This window comes from Phacochoerus africanus, chromosome 6 (assembly GCF_016906955.1).
Source record: "Phacochoerus africanus isolate WHEZ1 chromosome 6, ROS_Pafr_v1, whole genome shotgun sequence".
Lineage (NCBI taxonomy): Eukaryota > Metazoa > Chordata > Mammalia > Artiodactyla > Suidae > Phacochoerus > Phacochoerus africanus.
In genome coordinates this window covers 50,963,938-50,987,315 of record NC_062549.1, presented here as the reverse complement: position 1 = coordinate 50,987,315, position 23,378 = coordinate 50,963,938, and positions in this window count along the sequence as shown.

The window sequence follows — 23,378 nt, the reverse complement described above, 5'->3', positions numbered from 1 at the left end:
TACATTCATGTCTATTTTGCTATCAATACTTTTAGCTACTCATACATTTTTCATGCTACTCTCTTCCTCCCAATGAATGTTTTCTTTTGTCCCTGGAGTACTAAATGCAAATCATATTTAATTTAGCATGTGAACTTACTTACTAACCAAGTCAATATTTTACAAAAGTCATAGTTTTTCTTGATATATCTACTTCTTTTGAATAATTGCCTCTTAATTTGGTGAGACTAAGATGCTCTGTCATGGAGTAAAATGGGAAAATAGTTTAATATGTAAAAGTAGTATGGGATAAATAGCTACTCCTTACCTTGATTACCGGTTATTTTTAACATTTTTGGTACCAGATGTGATTAAGTAGATAGCTCTAGATTAATATTGAGGATCTAGTCAATCCCCTGTGTTTTCAAGTCCAAATTATCTACATATTAGACATAACATAAACAAAAACAAGTATAGAATAATCTTCTCAAGCTCACATAGAGCATTCACCAATATAGACTACATTCTGGCCCATAAGACACATCATAACAAATTTAAAAGAATAGAAATGTCTGCTTTCAGACCACAGTGGAATTAAACTAGAATAACCAGATGTGCTCAGCTCTTTTTTTTTATTTTATTATTTTTATTATTATTTTGTCTTTTTAGGGCCGCACCCGCAATGTATGGAAGTTCCCAGGCTACGGGTCAAATTGGAGCTACAGATATGCTCAGCTCTTAATCCATGAGTTGTTTTCTTTCCTTTGCTTTTTTGTTCTGTTTTGTTTTGTTTTGATGGGTTTTTTTTAATTCTGTTTTTGTTTTTACTGCACCTGCAGCAAGCAGGGATCCAACACCCCACAACACCCCCCCCATTCCCCCCCCCACCCCCGGCACAGCAGTGACAACGCCAGATCCTTAACCTCTAGGCTACCAGGGAATCCTTATTCTTGTACCTGGACACTCTCCAGCAATGCAGTGCCCCTTGACTGTAAAACTGCATGATTTTGCCTCACCTTAATTAAAGTTGCTTGTGTGTCTATCATTCTAAAATTGTTACCCATTCTTCCGTGCAGCACTGTTCTAATTTGATGCCGGCTTCACTGTCAGTACACACTGCGAGTTGCTATTAGTCTCTGGCTCTAAGTCTGCAAGTTGTCAGTTGCGTTTGATCATGGTAGACAACAAGCCAACAACTTAGACGAAAATAACTTATTCTTTTCATTAATCATAGAAATGCTTGTAGTTTTTGCTTGGGTTTTCTATGGACTTCAGGTGTCCTTCTATGTTTGCCCATGTAGATTTACCTTATAGAAACATTCTGCTTTTTCTTTTTTAAGCTGAGTCTTATAATTGAAATACTAGTCATGGTTTTCTGGTCAGAATTTAGATTTTTTTTTCCTTTTCATAAGACTCACAGCTTATATAACTTACTAGACACTATTGTTTGATAATTCATCTTAATTCAGTGCTAAATATTTTCCATTTGATTGTATTATTTCACTTGACTGTTTCTCATAGAAGACCTTTGTAATTGCTCCTTCAAATCCAAAGACTGCATCAGGCAGAAAAAAATTATGCAGAAAAACATTTAGGTTATGGCCTTCAAAAACTGGCTTAATGTAAAATCATTATTTGTTAAATATTCAACACATCTCAAGTGTTTACTACATTCTTGCTCTTTCTCAAATCTTCCTGACCCCCCTAAGTCATATCTCCTCATAATATGCTCTTATAATACTACTTTATCTTTTTTTCCCTAAATTTTATCTGTTTGTAAGTATACATTTATTTTTAGATTGCTTAATTAATGTCTAAGTTTCCTTATAGTTTGTAAATTCCATGAAGGCAAAGATTGTGTTAGTTAAAGAACCGAGTCAAATGTTTTAACAAAGAGGACCACAAAGAATGCAGTTTATACAGGTTGCAAGTCTTTTTCTCTCTCATATAACACTTCAGATGAGGGCAATCCAGAGCTGGTGGAAGGGCTCTGCTTTCCTCAACACAGGGCCTCCATCTCTGAATGAGGAGGGCTCCAAATTTCTTACTATCCCCCTGTCAATTAGAAGAGGAAAAGGACAAAGCTGCACAAGTTCAGCAATATTTTAAAAGGGGAAGAGTTCCCCGGTAGCCTGGTGGTTAAGAATTTGGCATTGTCACTGCTGTGGCTTGGGTTACTGCTGTGGCTTGAGTTCAGTCCCTGGCCTGGGGCCTTCTGCATGCCACAGGAAGTAAAATGAAACAAAGAAAGAGGAGATTAAATCTAGAGGGACAATTAGCAGTGTGCCACAATATCTGGGTGTGTCCTACTCAACATTATTTCCTCAGAGCCTAACACAGTACCTGTTCCATAGCAATTCCTGAACAAATATTCAAAGGATAAATGGATGGATGGATTTTACATCTTCACACCATCGCTGACCTTAATCCATATTTGACCCTTCCCTCTCTCCCAACCTGAGAAAACTGTGGATCCAGAAGAAGAGAAGTTACTGTAACTGGAAAGTTATAGTAATGAGAGAGCAGTTGCATGCGTACAACAGCAAGCAGTTTTCTGGCAAGGGTGAAGCTGATGAAACTCACAGATACTTATAATGTGAGCATCATTAATCCTTAAGGTGAAATGAAGACATTTCAGAACATATTCAGGCGACTAGGGTCTTCAAGTCTAGTCATCCTTTGCAACATTACCCATAACTCTAAGTTGAAAGTGTAGCAATTTTTTCTTCCAATTGAATACAGAGGATTGTTGGAGGGAACACACGCACATCTCCAAAACACAAATTTTAATTCTGAGAGATAGTTCTGTATGAATATATAATAAGGAAAAAGAAATGTTTCTCTCATAACTGAATTACTTCCCACCATCAGATAGAAATAAATGGGAAATAGGACCATGACTCTCCAAGGAAATTTTAATTGGAACGTTCTCCATGTCCACTTAGCACCTTCTACAGCACTTTTTTTTTTTTTTTTTTTTTAGGACCATACTTGTGGCATATGGAAGTTCCCAGGCTAGGGGCCAAATCGGAGCTGCAGCTGCCACAGCAACGCTGTATCCAAACCACATTTGCAACCTACATTGCAGCTTGTGGCAATAACGGATCCTTAAACCACTGAGAGAGGCCAAGGGATCAAACCGGCATCCTTAGGGGGACTATGTCAGGTTCTTAACTCTTAGTCCCTTTTCTTCACTGCTGAGCCACAGTGAAAACTCCTACAGCACTTTTCATATATTGTTACAGTTAATGATATTGCAAGGTATTTGGGAACCGAAAGTATATCTTGTTTATATTTATATTTCCCCCCAGTATCAAGTAGCACATAGCAGTACTCAGCAACATCAGTGGAATGAGTCAATGAATAAATGAGGAATTCATGAATCTCCTGAGTTATTGTGCTAAAAATGTAACTGGAAAAATAAAAGATAACTTGAAGAAACAAACCTTCTCTCTCCTCTCAGGAAAACCTGAAGGAATCTCAGAGCTTTGGTAGGGTCTTCATGAAGAAAAGGCATTAGTCATTAAGAGGAATATTTGGAAAAAATGGAAGAAGGGAAATACCATTTTTTGCTAGCCTAAAAAATGTGAAGTATGGTTGTGAGTGAGAAAAATATTTCTCTTATTGTTCGATTGGAATTCGCAATCGATCAGAATTGAGATGTGCTTTGGGAAGTGGGGTGTGTGTGTGTGTGTGTGTGTGTGTATGTGGGTGTGTTTTAAATATTCCTCACTGCACAATTGGGAAAAAGCATTGCCATTCTGTGGGTTCACAACTCTCTCAGATTGACTTGTACTAGAGAGCTCATACTCATTCTGGCTCTTGCCAAGCCACTGAGGAAATGTCAGCACGGACCATCAACTCTCTTGCCCAATCCACCAAAAATATAACTTTGAAATGAATATCTCAGATTTGAAAAAATTGTACCTCTGTAGAAGAGAAGAAAGGGCTGTAGAGGAGATCCACCTCTGTGATTAAGAGACATGGTTTCCAAAAGGAGGGTATAGATTTGCAAAGCAGAAGTCAGAAGAACGAAGCGTGGAACGGAAGAAGTCAGATTAGGAACACAGATGTGTCGAAGACGGTTTCCCTTGGGAATGTCTTAGCTTCTTGATCTCTCTGGACCTTGGGAAAAGTCATTTTTGGTGCATATTTGGCAACATCCTTGAATTACACTGAACTGTGTAATGAAGTTTGAAAAAAACTATTCTGAGTATAGAGTGGTGGGTGGCAGTGAAGAAGAGAGAGCCTGCACTTAATCAAACTTGCCCACCTTGGTAACCATCAATAGAGGCTATGGCCTCTTACCAGGCCTGGGATAGAATGAGAGGAGGTCAGGGGTGCTGGCGGTATCACTCCCACACACAGGAGAGGCAAGATTTCAAATTAAAGAAAGCAGTTCCCCTTCCCCAACAGGCAGATAATTTTCCTCTAATTTCCTCAGTATTTGAATCTTATTTGAGTTAACTTGTGAAGATGTTTAGAGACCAAGAAATTCTTATTTCCATTTCCAAATAATTTGCCTATAAGTAAGAGGCCAGAGACCCTACTGGTATTAAACAACTTGTGTTTGTCACTGTTATCTGAGTGATCCCAGAAATTCAATGGGCCACCTGTGGGAAGAAAGGGTTGTAATAATGCTCTGGATTTAAAGAACCCAGTACTCTGAGGACCTAAAATAGTTTCACAACTAACCTTTATTAAATAGCATTTATTTCTTAAGCTCAATGTAACAGTTATTAGTGCAGTAACTATTGAAAAAGATTATAAAAATCTTTTAAAATATTATAATGCTTTAACTATAAACTAATTAGCACCTGTTCTCAATTTGAATGTGTCATCTCCAATCTGGAACACTTATTCAAAGCCAAAATAGCCATTTGGCTATCAGTATTCACTCATTTCACACAGATGTATTTATTTACATGTAATTTTCATGTTTACTATGTGACTGCTCATTTCTCTGTTAAATCTCCTAGAGGAGTTCCCACTGTGGCATGGTAGGTTAAGGACCTGGCGTACCCCAGCTGTGGTTCAGATGCGATCTCTAGCCTGGGAATTTCCATATGCCACAGTGTGGCCAAAACAAACTCCAAAAAGTCTCATAGAAATTCCCTATCATCGTTTCATGGTTTACAAGAGCTGCAGATTTCCTAGTTAAAGGGCATGTACCCAGCAGGCATTCAATAATTAAACATTGATGACGATCAGGCTCATGGTAATGGAGGATGTAAGATGAGTTAAATTCAACGTTTTCTTTATCCAGCAGAGATGTATATTCTCCACCCCACCCCCACCCCACCCCACCCCACCCCACCCCCCCCCCCGGCCATGGCAGAATTCCCATGGCAATGATGCAATCTCAAGGCTTCCAAAGTGAAAATTTCCTCTCATCTGCCTGCACTTTCCTTCCTTTAACTCAAAGTCTTCCCCTCGGTGACTTCCTCCCATCAGCATAACAGGCTATGTGAAGGTCCCTGCCTGCAGCCCCTCAGCTGCTGCTCGGAAATGGGTTAGCTAGCAGGGCTGGATTCCCTCCCCACCCCACCATCAACATCAATTAGCAACAGTTCCCAAACTCTTGCTTGTGAAGGTGGCATGTGGCCCCATCTCCTTGGAAAAGCTCTCTGGCCCATAAAATGGTTCATTAGTTAGATAAATCAGTACAGGGCCATCACTGATAACATTCCGGGAAATGCAAACCAAGTTGCACAGAGGAATCACCACTTTTGTGTCTTACGAAGTCTGCACATTCATTAATAATTTGTCAGGAAATAAATTGTGAAATTTTATTTCTCTTTCTCTCTCTTTTTTTTTTTCCAGTGGCCACACTCCATGACATATGGAAGTTCCCAAGCCGGGGACTGAATCCAAGCCGCAGCTGCAACAACACCAGATGGTTAACCCACTGCACCACATCGGGAACTCCTGCAGTTGGATTCTGAACCCACTGTGCCACAGTGAGAAGTCCAGTTATGAAAATTAGATTAACTGCAGTTACTATATTAAGCATATTCATTGACTAAGTAATTTTTTAACTGAGCCAATTATGCAGATAAATTTGGGCCTACAGGAGGTGCAATGCCGACCTGATTTTTTCGGTAGTTCTGTCTTTAATCTCAACTAAATATCATGTAAAGTCTACACTGACTCATGGTATGTACCCAGCAGGCATACCAGGAAAGCAACACTGTGTAGAGAGGATTAATCATGTTGAATCGGCATGATACTCTAGCTTCCTATTCATCAGATTATTTCCCATTTCCATCCTCAGATTACATTTGAGTACTGAAAAGTATTTGCCTGGCAAATAGTGGGCATATAAATATTCATTCCTTGAATGAAAAAACCTCTCCCTTGTAAGACAATTTTTTTTGTTTATTGTTTTATGTGTATGTTTGCCAAATTCTGTACCATTTGTTTTATTTTTTCATATATAATGATTTTTTTATTATAGCTGGTTTACAGTGTTCTGTCAATTTTCTACTGTATAGCATGGTGACCCAGTTACACATACATATATAGATTCTTTTTTCTCACATTATCATGCTCCATCATAAGTGACTAGATACAGTTCCCAGTGCTACACAGCAGGATTTCATTGCTTATCCATTCCAAAGGCAATAGCCTGCATCTATTAACCCCAAGTTCCCAATCCATCCCACTCCCTCCCCCTCCCCCTTGGCAACCACAAGTCTATGATTATCTTTTCTGTGGAAACTTCCTTTGTGCTGTATATTAGATTCCAGATATAAGTGATATCATATGGTATTTGTCTATCTCTTTCTGACTTAACTTCACTCAGTATGAGAGTCTCTAGTTCCATCCATGTTGCCCATTTGTTTTAATATGTACTACAAATAAAAAGAATTTCTAAGGTCAAGTATTTTTGAGAAGATTTGAGTAAAATTAAGTTAGATAAGTTTATTTACTGAATCATTTGTGAAAACTACATTGTTTGAGGTCATAACAATTAAAGTATTTAGAAATGCCCAGAGCATGATTTAGTTTACTCCTTAAGGTGTTAATTTTTCACTGACCATCATAATTCAATATGTCTTGCGGCACAGTAGGTTAAGAATTGGGCATTGTCATTAAGGAAGTGGCTCAGGTTGTTGCCATGGTTCGAGTTCGATTCCTGGCTTGGAACCCTCCACATGTTATAGGCACAGTCAAAAAAAAAAAAAAAGAATTCAATATATATTGGCTAAGCTAATTAAAAACCAGATAATCTGAGTTTGCTTATTCCTAGAAATGAAAATAATTTTCAAACAATGCCACTAAAAATTGTTCTAAAGTTAAAGGCCTGCAAGCTTAGAATTCAATATATGGCCTAGATTTATGTATATAATATATATTATAAATATACATTTAAAAAATTCTTTTTACTGCCACATCTGTGGCATATGAAGTTCCTGGGCCAGGGGTTGAATCAGAGCTGTAGTGAAGCCTATGCCACAGCTTGTGGCAACACCAGATCCTTAATGAACTGAGTGAGGTCAGGGATCGAACATGCGTCCTCACAGAGACAGCGTCGGGTCCTTAACCTGCTGAGCCACAGCAGGAACTCCTAAATATACTTTAATGAGTTATCTGATTCTGGGTTCTTTTAAATTCCTAATTTACTTTATAGTGTCAACACAGCAGTAATAATACTTATTCAGTGCTATATCATTCTCTGGCATGATATTCACAAGGTGCTGGTTCTTAGCACTTCATACAAATGAAGATGGATATATGCAGAACATTTGTCAAAGATGTGGAAGTGGTCAGTAGAGGCTACTGGGTGCCCTTTCAGTGGGGTTCTGGGTATTAGCAGAAAGATCCATAAGACCATTCCCACCTCAGATGCCAGTTGAAAATTCTGGGTCTCCCATATTTCCAACAAACCAGCTATGATTTACGGCTTCCCAGACCCCCACCTCAGGTTAAATAATTTGCTATAATGGTTTACAGAACTCAGGAACACATTTTACTTATGTTTACTGGTTACTTCAAAAGATATTACTACTTCATAGCACAGGAAACTCTACTCAATATTCTGTAATAATATAAGGGAAAAGAATGGATATATGTATATGTATAACTAAATCACTTTTCAGAACATGTGAAACTAACACAACATCGTTAAGTCAACTAACTATACTCCACTAAAATTTTTAAAAACAATAAAAAATATAGATACAAATTAACAGTCAAATAAAGAGGCACACCAGACAAGGTCCAGAAAGGTCCGGGGTATAGGAGCTTCTGTCATCCTAGAGTTGGGGTGTGCACTAATCTGGCACATGAATGTGTTCACCAACCCAGATGCCCTCCTTAACCCCATCATTTAGAGATCTCTACATACCCATGATTGAGGAAATAATTGGCCATTGGTGATTAACTCAATCTCCAGATGCTTTTCTCCCTGGAGGTTGGAAAAGTAGGTCTGAAAGTTCTAAGCTTTGAATGAAGGCTTGGTCTTTCTGGTGACCAAACCCCACCCTGAAGGTATCCAGGGATTCCCTAAGAGTCACCTCATTAGAACAAAAGAAACTTCTATCACCCTATCACTCAGAAAACTCCAAGGGCTTTAGGACTTCTGTGCCAGGAATGGGAGATAAAGACCAAATATCTTTCTATGATACAACAAGAAGGTAATGCAGCAACTGCTTTTTTTAAAAAAAGGAATCGGTTGTTAATGTTGGAAAACACCCTAGAACTGGTGGTCAGAATTTAAGGACTTGACTGACAGATGAATGAATGAAGATGTGGTACATATATATGATAGCATATTACTCAGCCATAAAATGAGCAAAGTAATGCCATTTGCAGCAACATGGATGCAACTAGAGATTCTCATAATAAGTAAAGTAAGTCAGAAAGAGAAAGACAAATACTATTAATATCACTTATGTGTAGATTCTAAAATATTGCATAAATGAATCTACCTACATAACAAAAACAGACTCACAGACATAGAGAACAGACTTTTTTGCCAAAGGAGAAGGGGGAAGAAATGGGATGGATGGGGAGTTCAAGGTTGGTAGCTGCAAAGTATTACATTTAAAATGGATAAGTAATGAGATCCTACTGTACAGCATAGAGAATTATATCCAGTATCTTGGGATATACCATAATGGAAGATAAACATGAGAAGAAGAATGTATATATATGAATGACTGGGTCACTATGTTGTATAGAAGAAATTGACTCAACACTGCAAATCGACAATACCCTAATAAAAAAAAGTTTAATTAATAAAAAAAGAAGTTAAGGTCTTGTACTAGAAAAGGAGATGTGGCAATGGAAGGAGAGGAGCAATGTGAGAAACACCGTCAAGCTAGAATAGAATTTAGATAGCCAAATGAATATGTGCAAGAGAGTTGGAATGGCTTAGACATGGCTCTTAAGTACCAGTCTACATTGCTGGAAAGATATTGAGGCCGCTTACTGAAAGGTAAAATTAGAGAAGATTTGGTAGGAAAGATATTCAATCTTATACATGCTAAGTTTGATATACCAGTAAAAGATCCAAGTACAACAGCTCAGATATGAAGATGGAAATATTAGGGTACAGTCCAATGATAATTTTATACTGTATTGAAAAGATTGCTTCTTTAAATTGGATCAACCCACATGTAACTTTGACACATGTTGACATTTTATCCTCTCCATCAGATAACTTTTAAAAGAAACTCAAGTATTGCAGATAATTTTCACCATCAAGAATGCAAGTTGAGAAAAATAGTCCTGAAGGACTATTTAGATGAGCCCTGAAGGACTCATTTAGATATTTTCAGAAAAGGTAATATTACTGACTTAGGGGCCCAGACGATGTTTTTGTTTTGGCCATATGTTAATTATATCCCTTTTTCTAAAGATCGGCTCATATCTTCCTCTGCCCCTCCATGTAGCATTGAAAGGCTTTCTTTTCATTCTGTTTCTCTGTGTTCTGTCTGATTGTACCCTTCAAATTTTGAAAATAATGTGTAGCTTAGCAATGTCTTTTGACATATTCAACTTTTTCTCAAATAGTCAACCTTATCTAATCCCTGTTAGAAATTGTTGAAAGATGCAGTAGAAATATGGCAAGAGGAAAAGGGGAGGGTCAGAGTGGAAGGAGAGTTTTTGAGGCACGCTAGGCCAGCAGGTAACTTCTGCACAATTTTAGACACATTATTTGGCAATGAACTCTGAGTCTGGTGATCAACATTGTCTTCAGTTTTGCCAAAGATTATAATTCACACCTCCCTAATCAGTGTGAACATGCAAAAACAATCTTCCAATTCAGAGAGTGAAATTGTCATTCTCAAACTTTTTGCATACCTTGCTTCACAAAGTCTTTGGCTGAATATTCTCTCACACTGGAGATGAAGCCCCTCTTTAACTAGTTTTACCGCTAAAATTTTACCACTGAAAAAAGCTTCCTCAATGCCATCAGGCTCTACCTAAATCAGCCACACTGACCCTTCTGTCATTACTGATTTATGAGTTTGTGAATGAATATTTGTCCTTCTCAGACCACAAGCTGAGTCCTCCATTGACTGGGGGTTTGTAGACCCAAGAAGGGTCATCTTTCAGCTCATCTATAAAATGAAGCAATCACATGGCACTGTCCCATTAGCGGCTTTTCCCCCTCAACCACAGCTGTATGCCCATAATCTTTCAGTGGCTTTCCAGAAGAGCAACCAAAGAAACTACAACATTAATTCTTCGATGGCTTTGGCTTTTGAAAACCATCTCTCTCAGATTTAGCCTCTAGGCTCATAAAATATTTAGACTTAAATCATTTATTTCTTTCCAGAGGATGTTACACAAATTTAATCATTAGTTTAAGTCATTTCCTTTATTCTGACCTGAGATAAACTGGATTCTGTTGAACCAGCATCAAAAACATCTCAAAGTTTTGAGCTCTTGCTTTTTAAATTATAATTTTTGCAGAACTTGCAATCATCCTTTTAAAAAATTCCAAAACAAGAATGGGTTTTGAGATTAGTTGTCATGTCAAGAGTTATGTGAGCCAGAACTTTTCAGGGAAAAACACAAGGCATGTTTCCTGTGAGCAAAAGAAAAGAATATTATCTTTCAGCTTTATGTATTTCCTTTAAAAATACAAACTGTTGTGATAAGATTGGGACCAACAGATGATGACATTCATGTTGAAATTCTGCTTGGTGTCCAGAATGAGCCCATCTGTTCAGAAGAGAAAGAGAGTGGCAGGAGTCACAGACTTTTACAAGGAACATCTTTTTCTGTAGAAACCTCTCTGGAGCATTCCATTTGTTTTAATGAGTTCTGTCTATGGCAAAATGCCAAATATTTATTACATTAATTGAAATTTGATGCTACATAAGCCAGTAAGATTCTCTGATAAAATTCCAAGTAGGGTGAGAGACAAGTCTGTCCTTAACAAAATTCAAGAAGAAATGTGAGAAGCTTCAGGATAATTTCTCATGATGCAATGAACTGCCTTTTCAACAGTAAGAGACACAACACAACATTCCATGAAGAGTTCATATGAACATGTTATCCTAAATTCTCTAGAGGAATTGTACCTATAAAAATTTTCACAGAATTTATTTGGACACCAGGTCATCATTTCTTCTACCAATTTAGAGTAGCCAATAGTCACTAGAAACTCGTTCATTCACTCATCCATTTATGGTTTTATTCATTAAATTAATAAAAATGTATTGCATGCCTACTATATTCACTTGTTTTACAAATTTTATGGGGCATTGGCCATGTGCCTCATACTGGACTTTAAAAAATATACATAATAAGTTTGTGCCTGCCTCCAATGTATTTAGTCTCATTAGGCCAAATAATGAGTTTTTTATGTTGTTTGTTGTTGTTTTTATGGCCACACCCACAGCATATGGAAGTTCCCAGGCCAGGGATTGAATCCAAGCTGCAGCTGTGACCTACATCACAGCTGTGGCACTGCTAAATCCTTCGACCCACTCTGCAGGGCCTGGGATTAAACTCATGCCTCTGTACAATCAAGGCACTACAGTTGGACCCCTAACCCACTACATCACAGCAGGAACTCTAATAATGAGTATTATTAAGGTAGTTATTAAAATGAAATAACGTAGAGGTCTTAATTTAAAATAACTTCGGGAGTTCCCTTTGTGGCTCAGCAGTTAACAAACCCAACTAGGATCCATGAGGATGCTGGTTCAATCCCTGGTCTTGCTCAATGGGTTAAGGATCCAGCATTGCCATGAGCTGTGGTATAGGTCACAGACATGGCTCGGATCCCATGTTGGTGTGGCTGTGGTGTAGGCCAGCGGCTCCAGCTCCAATTTCACCTCTAGCCTGGGAACTTCCATATGCCGTGGGTGTGGCTCTAAAACAAAATAAAATAAAATAATTTTAACTACTATTCATTTAGAGTTTACCATGTGCCAGGCCCTGACAAAAGCATTTTATCTCATTTTAAATGTATTGTGTCATTTATTCTCATACACGCAAAAAAAAAACCCTAAGTGGTAGGTATTAATTCCAATTGGTAAATGATAAAAGAGGTTTAAAGACATTATCTCTCATCACTTGGTGACCACCAAGTACTCTGCATATTACCAGTTTTGCCAGTTAAAATATTTTTGACTTAAAGTAGAACAATTGGGTAAAAATGTCTTAAATCATAAGCATATTAAATGAAGTCACATAAAAAGAAATCTGGAGGCAAGAAGTTCCAGGGTTAGTTAAGTTCTCAGCTTCACAATAGGAGGGTTCTGCTTTTCCATGTTCTCTTGACTTTTACCTCAGTGTTACAAGAGGGCCAGCACAGCTTCAAGCATCCCACTCTTATTTAAGAAAATCCAAGAAAGGGAGGGACAGAGAACTTGTTCCAGCTCTTGTTTTTTAATTAATCTTTCTCATAAACTCTACATCAGACTCTGGCTTACATTTCATTGACAAAAAGCAGGCTCTCACACCCATCCCTCCACAATTTACAGGCAAGAAGTGTGGAATTATGGTGACTGGCTAAGATTGATTATGATTCATCCCCTGAAGCTGAGTATGAATTTGCCTTTTATATGAATAAAATCAGTTTTTGATTAATAAGTGAGAAGTAAGCAACCTAGAGGCTCTCTATTATATACTAAAGTATTCATAGATTCCAGATAATACAGCATTTTCTAGCTTGCCACAAGACATCACCTTCCGTAAAACTCTAACCAAGATAGAAATGTTGAATGGGCCATTAACCTAAATACATGGAACTGGAGAGGAATAAAACTAAGGACATCTCCCTAGGATAGACATATGGCCAAAAAGCACATGAAAAGATGCTCAGCATCATTAATTATTAGAGAAATGCAAATCAAAACCACAATGAGATATCATCTCACACCAATAGGAAAGGCCATTATCAAAAAGTCTACAAACAATAAATGCAGGAGAGGGTGCAGAAAAAAGGGAATCCTCCTACACTGTTGATGGAAATTTAAATTGGTACAACCACTATGGAAAACAGTTCCTCCAAAACCTAAAATAGAACTACCATATGATCCAGCAAACCCACTCCTGGGCATCTATCCAGAGAAAACCATAATTTGAAAAGATACACTCACCCCAATGTTCATTGAAGCACTATATACAATAGCCAAGACATGGAAGTAACCTCAATGTCTGTCAACAAAGGAATGTATAAGGATGTGGTACATATATACAGTGGAATATTACTCAGCAATCAAAAAAGAAATGAAATCGTGCTACCTGCAGCAACATGGATGGACCTAGAGATCATACTAAGTGAAGTAAGTCAGACAGTGAAAGACACATACCATATGATATCACTTATATGTGGAATCTTAAAAAATGATACAAATGAACTTATTTACAAAACAGAAACAGATTCACAGATTTCAAAATCTGTGAGTTTGTTTGACTCACAGACTTTGAAAACAAACTTAAGGTTACCAAAGGAGAAAGGTAGTGGGGAGGGATAAATTAGGAGTTTGGAATTAACATATATACGCTATTATACATAAAACAAATAATCAACAAGGACCTACTTATAGCAGAGGGAACTCTACTACTCAATATTCTGTGATGACCTATATGGGAATATAACCTGAAAAAGAAATCAACAAAAAATTATAGGACACATTGATAGATTTTGTGCCTTGTATACCATATGCAAATGTGCTGACACCAAATTTAACCTGAAGATGGGGCCAGCCATTAAAAGAGAAGAAAATATTGTACTACACCATCAAACACAATGAGAAAATGTAAACTAATTATATTTTTGTTTTAAAACAATTTACATTACTGAGACAAAGATTTTAAGTCAGAACTCTTCCAACACCTTTTCTTTAAACTTTGTTAGGAACAATTAGTCTTATCAATTCAGATTTCTTTTTTTTTTTTTTATGTCTTTTTGTTGTTGTTGTTGCTATTTCTTGGGCCGCTCCAGCGGCATATGGAGGTTCCCAGGCTAGGTGTTGAATCGGAGCTGTAGCCACCGGCCTACGCCAGAGCCACAGCAACGCGGGATCTGAGCCGTGTCTGCAACCTACACCACAGCTCACGGCAACGCCGGATCGTTAACCCACTGAGCAAGGGCAGGGACCGAACCCGCAACCTCGTGGTTCCTAGTCGGATTCGTTAACCACTGCGCCACGACGGGAACTCCTCAATTCAGATTTCTTGACTGACATACTACATGTAAAAAATTTTGGCCGCACATTTAAAAAAATTCTTAAATTTATCGAAATTTCAGCTTCTAGTTTAAGATGTTGGACTGAAGAAACATTTATTTAAGCACCTCATTTGGAATCCCTTTAAAACTACAATAAAGAAAATTTAAAAATAAATAACCCCATGAGGAAGAGGACAGAGGAAAAGAACAAAATATTAGAAATTAGAAAATAAATGCATTAAAGATGCACTAAAGATGTAGATCTCTAAACTAAAAGTAGGAGAAGCTGATAAATTTATTTATACCACAGAATATAAAGTAATGAAATTAAGCATGCTTGGGGGTGGAGCTGTTGCAGCACTTAAAGAGGATTTTGTAGAAATGATTTCTAGATTCATAATTCTACTCTTAACCCCTAGGCAACTGCCCCATGTGCTACCACAGCATAAGACTGCAGATTTATTTATAGGAAGCACCAGGAGTTCCCATTATGGCTCAGAGGTAATGAATTTGACTAGTATCCATGAGGATACAGGTTTGATCCCTGCCCTCACTCAGTGGGTTAAGGATCCAGTCTTGCTGTGGCTGTTATGTAGGCTGGCAGCTGCAGATCCAATTCAACCCCTGGCCTGGGAACTTCCATACGGCGCAGGTGTGCCCCTAAAAAAAAGGAGACACCAGCACAGCTAAAGTCCTAGGTACCATGTGAAAATAAGAGATTTAATTGAGCTTATATACACTGATTACTAAATGCTGAGAGACTGTATTCCTTATACATAGCAATACATACCAGTTGGAGTCCTGCCCTTTAAAAAATTAGAAGGCCTCTCTGGGGAAACTGACTAGCCCAAGATGAAAGATCTACAGATTCTGACTTTGAGGATTCCTTAACAATTGTTTCATCTAAATCACCATGTATGTAGTAATCAATTTTAAAGTCCTGGCCAAACTTGGCATTCCCTAGCTTGAAGATACATTACTCCATTCACTGTATTTGTAATCAAATGGAATTCTCTCTGTGTCTCATTACACATCCTTCTTCTACACAGCTCTGCTCATCTTCTTTCTAAGTCACCTTCATTTTTTTTCTTTTTTTGTCTTTTTAGGGTCATACCCACAGCTATGGAAGTTCCCAGGCTAGGGGTCTAACTGGAGCAGGAGCTCCAGCCTATGCCACAGTAATGCAGAATCCAAGTTGTGTCTGTGATCTACAGCACAGCTCATAGCAATGCCGGATCCTTGACTCCCCTAAGCAAGTCTAGGGATCGAACCTGTGTCCTTGTGGATTCTGGTCAGGTTCATTATCACTGAGCCATGATGGGAACTCTGACACCATCATATTGAATTAAGAACTCATCCTACACCCAGTGTGACCTGATCTTAACTAATTTCATCTGCAAAGACATTAATTCTAAATAAGTTCACATTTTGAGGTTCAGGGAAGGATATGAATTTTGGAGAGACACTATTCAACTCAATGCATTAACTAAAATGTTATTTTTAGAAACTGCATTTTAGTACAAATTAGGCAAATGGATTAATAGAGCAGAATAGATCATTCAGAAACCCATATATTTATTTTAGAATAAAGATTATAAAAACAAATCAGATTAGTAATTGGCTATCCATTTCAGAAAAAAAGAAAATAAATTTTTAGGACTTCTTCCAAACACATTAAAAATTAATTTTTATATAAACTAAAGAGCTATGTTTTAAAAGAAAACCAGAAACTATTAGAAAGTTAATGTAATTCATACAAAGAAAAGACTTTTCAAACAATGAAATAAAACCAAACAAATGTAAACAAAGCCACAGGCTTGCAGGAAATTTTTGCAGGATTTTATATATACATAAAGTTATCCTTCCTAATAGGCAAAGAAATATAAAATTTGTTGGGCAAAATTCAGATATTTTGTTATTTCCAATATAGATAAAGATATAGAGGGACAAAAAAAAAAAAAAAACCCTGGCACATTAGCGGTGAGAGTTAAGTGAATAGGGAAAGTCTTATTGGGAGGTGATTAGCCAATATCTAATACTTTGAGCAACATCTTCTAAAAATCTATCCCTCCACACAAATTACTAATATATGTGTACAATGCTGCTGATTTTAGTATTATTTTAATAATCAAAATTATTTTAAAATAATGAAAAAACTCTACTTCACAGTATTAAACAGGCGCTTAAATGAATAAATCATAGTGGCATATGAAGACATGTAAACATCTCCAAAGCACAGTATTACATGAGGAAAAACAACAACACTAAATAATGTCTATATTATAACATACTAGTAGATTAGAAGGTAATATAAAATATTGTAAGTAATATGGTTCTTTTTATTTAAAAAATTGAATACATGTGTAAAAGTAGAGAGAGATATGCCTCCTTTTATAGAAATAGAATTATAACTTTATATACCACATATTTTTACCAAATTTACCTCTGGATGGAAGAGGATTTCCTAAGTCCTTACTCATTTTTGTTGTGGGAAATATATTACTTTTTCAATAAATTTATATTTTAAGAAGAGATACTAATAAAGCTGTGGGGTTCACCTTGACCTACTAAATTAAATTTTCCGGGAGCCCTGAATCTATGTTTTCAAAATCTTCCTTCATGATTTGAACAAGAGGTCAAGTTTTGGAGTCACTGAATTAAGATACTGTTTCAGATATAGAAGTGAGAAATGAGAATTGTCTAAATCAAGCCATGTCAGTAAAAATGAAAATACATGGGGAAATTAGGAAGATTTTTATTTATTTTACAGAAATGGAAAGAAGTGTTCGTTAACACATGGATTAGGTAAATATTAACTCAAAATTCTGTATCAAGAAGAGATAGTCTGAGGTTTGCTCTGTGGCACAGTGGGTTAATGATCCAGCTTGTCTCTGTGAAGGCACCAGTTCAATTCCCAGCCCCATACAGTGGGTTAAGGATCCACCGTGGTGAAGGTCGCAGATGTGGCTCGAGAGTTGATCCCTGGCCCGGGAACTTCCATATGCCAAGGGGGCAGCCAAAAAAGGTGGAAAAAAGGAAAAAAGGAAGAAGAGATAGTCTGCATGAGCATGATGGGCCCTCAAATGGCCTAAAAGAACTAAACTGAGGAGTTCCTGAGTGGTCTGGTGATTAAGGATACTGTGCTGTCACTGCTGTGGCTTGGGTCACTGCTGCAGCTCAGGTCACTGCCCTGGCGCAGGTTCTATCACTGGCCCAGGAACTTCTGCATGCCATGGGTGCAGCCAAAAGGAAAAAAAAAAAAAAAGCTAAACTGAGTTTTTGACATTGTGCTTACTTAGAAATATAACCCTCAGAGTTCCCGCTGTGGTGCAGTGGAAGCCAATCTGACTAGTATCCATGTAGAGCCTCGCTCATTGAGTTAAGGATCCAGAGTTGCCATGAGCTGTGTTGTAGGTCACAGACTTGGCTCAGATCCCAAGTTGCTGTGGCTGTGGTGTAGGGCAATAGCTGTAACTCCATTTCGACCTCTAGCCTGGGAACTTCTACATGAGTGCAGCACTCAAAAGCAAAAAAAAAGAAATCGAATCCTGAAACTTTGCCCCTACAAAATTACTGTGTGACTTTACTACATTCAGGTAGTTTGCCTCCCATGCTTCTAAGTGAGTGTATACTCAATGTTCTGGGAAATATCCCAGCAGGCCTAACCCACTGTCATAGAGCTGACACCCAACAAAATGACTTTTCTTCTTATCAGCTTCATGTACAAAGAATTCAACAAAGCTGCAGTCTGCAGAAACCCAAAGGTATGTCCTCTCCAAGACTCCCAGCTGACCTTCTAGGCCTAATGGAAAAACATGAGCAGAGTCACTGAAGCACAATTATTTCTTTCACAGTCAATATAACAAAATATGGTGTAAATGGCAACATAAAGATTCTTGCTTGTCAAAATTTCCCAGGTTTCTTTACATCTGGTGGAGCACCCAGACATCAAGATCACAAGAATCCCACTCCAAGGATTACCTGGCTGTGATCTTCAAGTCTGAATCATGATTTCTTTTGAAGTGCTGCTCCCATCCTTTCAGGAGATATTGCTATTTCTACTACTATACACACACTACTTCCTGGGGTTGTGTTTGAGATCCTTCCAGAGGGCATATTTAGTTCCACCTCTAGCATGCACATGACTTAGTACCCACAGAAAGAAAGCAAAACAGGATGGTCTCTGTGAATTAGCCTCTGTGGCTGGAAGATATCACCACACTGACTGGGAGGTGAATTTAATAACTAGGAAGACTTGCTTAATGAGTGGAATAGTGACACCCCCCAATCCAAAAAAAAAAAAATACCCACCTTGAATATCAGAATGGGACATTATTTGGAATAAAGATCTGTGTAGATGTAATTAAGGTTCTCAAGATGAAATCATCCTGGATTTAGGATGGGTCCTGAATCCAAAGACTAGTCCCCTAATAAGAGAAAGGAAAAGGAGATCTGACACATAGACACAGGGGGAAAAACTCTATGAAGACAGAGGTGGTGATGCAGCTGCAAGCCAAGGGCTTGCACCATTATAGGCTAGGAGAGGGGCACGGAACAGATTCTCCCTCATGGCCTCCGGAAGGAGAAAATCCTGCCAACATCTTTATTTTGGACTTCCAGCCTCCAGAAGCAGGAGAGGATACGTTTCTGGTTTTTATAAGCCACTACCTTTGTGATCGTTTGTTATGGCAACTGTAGGAAACTAATACAGCTCTCAGAGCTATTCCAAACATACTCTGGATAGCAAAGAAGTAAAAGCTTCTCAAGTGGCATTGCTTTGAAAATTTATGATTCGAACAAGAGGTGTTATCTCTGAGTCCCTTTATGCACAGTACAGGGGAGATTACTTTTGTACTTCTAAGTATGTTCACATACATCTGATTGATCTCCATGGTACACCTGGGTCCAATAAGTGTCATTAACTGCACTCCACAGTTCAGCAAATAAACCCCTTGCCTAACTTCATCTGAGGAATTCTATTTTTTAAAAACAAAAATCTTTTATTGTAGGAATTGCAAACTCAAATATATGCAGAACCTGGGCACTTGTAGAAACAATGCTAGTGGATTGAGGGTAAGCAGTGCTACTGGTAGTAACAGGGATTCTTAAGAACAAGAAAGCATATACCGTGCACAAAGGGAGAAGATACAGTTCACTTCCATTCAGCTATTGGGCCAGTGTTGTACATATTCTTAGTTTTCAAGAAAAAACTCAAACCAAATAAAACACACACCTGGAGGCCGGTTACGGCCAAAGACCACCAGTTTCCGGCCCTTGTGTTTTTCTTTCTTTTTTTTTTTTTTTTTTTTTTTTTTGCCTTTTAGGGCCGCACCCACGGCATATGGAGGTTCCCAGGCTAGGGGTCAAATCAGAGCTACAGCTGCCGGCCTACGCTACAGCCACTGCAACATGGGATGTGAGCTGCATCTGTGACCTATACCACAGCTCACAGCAATGCCAGATCCTTAACCCACTAAGCAAGGCCAGGGATTGAACCCGCAACCTCATGGTTCCTAGTCAGATTCGTTTCCACTGTGCCACAACGGGAACTCCTGCTTTTTTCTTTTAAAAAAAAAAAAAAAAGATTATTAAAGTATAGTTGATTCATAACATTGTGTTAATTTCTGCTCTACAGCAAAGTGACTCAATTATACATATATATATATATATATATATATATATATATATATTCTTTATTGTATTCTTTTCCTGTGCTTTACAGTAGGACCTTGTTTTTTATCCTTCCTATATATAAAATAGTTTGCCTCTGCTAATCCAGAACTCCCAACCCTTCCCTCCCTACCACCTCCTTGACAACCACAAGTCTATCCTCTATATCTGTGTGTCTGTTTTTGTTTCATAGATATGTTGATTTGTGTCATATTAGATTCACATATAACTGATATCATATAGTATTTGTCTTTATTTTTCTAACTTACTTTGTTTAGTATATAATCTCTAGGTCTATCCATGGTGCTGCAAGTGGCATTATTTCATTCTTTTTTATGGCTAAGTAAAATTCATATATATATATATATAACATATCTTCTTTATCCTTCCATTTGTCAATAGATATATAGGTTGTTTCCATGCCTTGGCTATTGTAAATAGTGTTGCTATGAACATGCATCAAAGGAATTCTTGATAGATGGCTTCAAAACAGACTCTTCTTAAAAAAAAAAAATTGGGGGCGTTCCCGTTGTGGTACAGTGGTTAACGAATCCGACTAGGAACCATGGGGTTGCCGGTTCGATCCCTGCCCTTGCTCAGTGGGTTAGGGATCCAGCGTTGCCATGAGCTGTGGTGTAGGTTGCAGACACGGCTCGGATCCAGCGTTGCTGTGGCTCTGGCGTAGGCTGGAGGCTACAGCTCTGATTAGACCCCTAGCCTGGGAACCTCCCATATGCCATGGGAGCGGCCCAAGAAATGGCAAAAAGACCAAAAAAAAAAAAAATTTGACTTTTCTTTTCGGATGTGCCCCTGGCTTGCAGAAGATCCTGGACTGGACACTGAACACATACCACAGCAGTGACCAGAGCCACAGTAGTGACAATGCCAGATTCTTAATGCTAAGACACCAGGGAACTCCTTTTTTTTCCTTAAATATGACTCTTATTAAAGGAAGATAAAACACTGATGATCAGGATTGATACAAAGGAAATTAGAAAGCAAGATATTTGCTATTAGAAGTTGAGGTATGTGAGGACTGATCAGAAACCATTTTACAGACTAAGGCATTGGTTAACTTTGAGCATGAGAAGAGAGTCTGCATTGAATTTTTTTACAATGTTTTATTACATTTGTATTATATATTTCATTATATAATATACTATATAGTTATATATTTATGTATTATATAAAATACAATTTTGCATAATAAATATATAATAAAATTTATATATTATATAAATTATATTATATTTCATTACATATAATGAAATATAAAACTAAAAATATTCATGCTGCAATTTTCTGTGACAGACAAATTTTTAAACCCTGACTTTGCTGCCATCAACCAATTTCTTATTATCTTGTTACGAAATAAAAGTTTCCCTGAGAAGTTGTTTTTATCTATCAGACTTGCCCAGTAGAATAGGCACATCTCAGCCATAATTGTTAGGAAAGATTTAAGAGTTTAAAGTGTACTGTGGTGCCAAAACACTGAACAAAATTACAACATTTAGAACAAGGGAAATGATAGCACTGCTCTACCCTGCTGTAGTCAGACCATATCTGGAAAGTCAGCATTGTGTGCAGCATAAAAATTTAGGGATATCTTTTCACATAAAAAGAGCCTAGTGAGGGGAGGAGGGATCAAGCTTCTCAGAAGCAACAACTTTTGAATACTAGGGAGTTTAAAGAAGAGACAACTCAGGGCCATGAGATGGCTATCACCAGCAATCTGAAAGAATGTAATGTGAAAAAGGATTAGATTTATTCAGTAGGTAGAGATTACATTTCAGCTTCCTATTAGGAAATGCTTTTAGAAAGGCATAGCTGAACAAGGATGGGACCAGCATATAACAAGTAGTAACCCTCCTACCTCAGGGAGTATACACGCATAGGCAGGGGTGTTACTTTGTAGGTTAGGCGTGATGATTATAGACCTTTAAGCTTTCTTCTAAACCTAACGTTAATCAGATCTGTAGTTCTCTTGTAATTTAAATATCTCCCAGGTCTCCAGAATCTAGAGTTCTGATTCTGAATCTGCAAAATGCAAATGACCTCTATGGAACCAAAGCCCAGGAATTATTTTGCTACACACTGTAGGGATGTATCTATCCTTCTAACTTGAATACCTTATTGTTTAAGTTTGCATAATCCTTACCAATATGCCAAAAAGGGGATGGAGTGTGGAGAATTGGGAGGAGTTGTCCTTAGGAAGCAAAAATAAGGGATACGTGTTGCCCGAAAAAATCAAGGTTTTACAGAGAAATAGAGCCAGTAGGAGATATATATATATATATATATCTTTCCATTAAAGTCTTCAACACACACAGTATATATATATATATATATACTGTATATCTATATCTATATATATATATCTATATATATATACTGTATATATATATCTGTATATATATATATATCTTTCCATTAAAGTCTTCAACACACACAGTATATATATATATATATATATATATATATATATATATATACTGTATATATGTATCTGTATATATACTGTGTGTGTATATACTGTATATATATATATATCTGTATATATACTGTGTGTGTATATACTGTATATATATATATATATATCTTCCACTACATGAGCCTCCAAAGCACTATAGGCCAAGTGGGAGACACTGCAGCCTACAACATGAAAGCATCTTGAAGTTTGTACTCTTTATCTTAAGGTTTTTTAATGCAATATTTTGACCTAATACTTGATTTTAAGCATATACAACACATTCACTTCTCCCTTTGTGATTTTTTTTTATAAGACTTTTTTACAATATATATATACATACATACCTCATTTTATTGCGCTTAGTTTTATCGTGCTTTACAGATATTTCACTTTTTTTAATTGGAGGTTTGTGGCAAACCTGTGTCTAGCAAATCTATTATCATCATTTCTCCAATAGCATTATTTTTAAATTAAGGTATGTACTTTTTTTAAAGATATATTGCTATTGCACACTTAAAGACTACAACATAGTGTAAATATAGCTTTTATATTCTCTGCGAAACCAAAAAATTCATGTGACTCACGTAATTGCTATATTTGCTTTATTGCAGTTGGTGC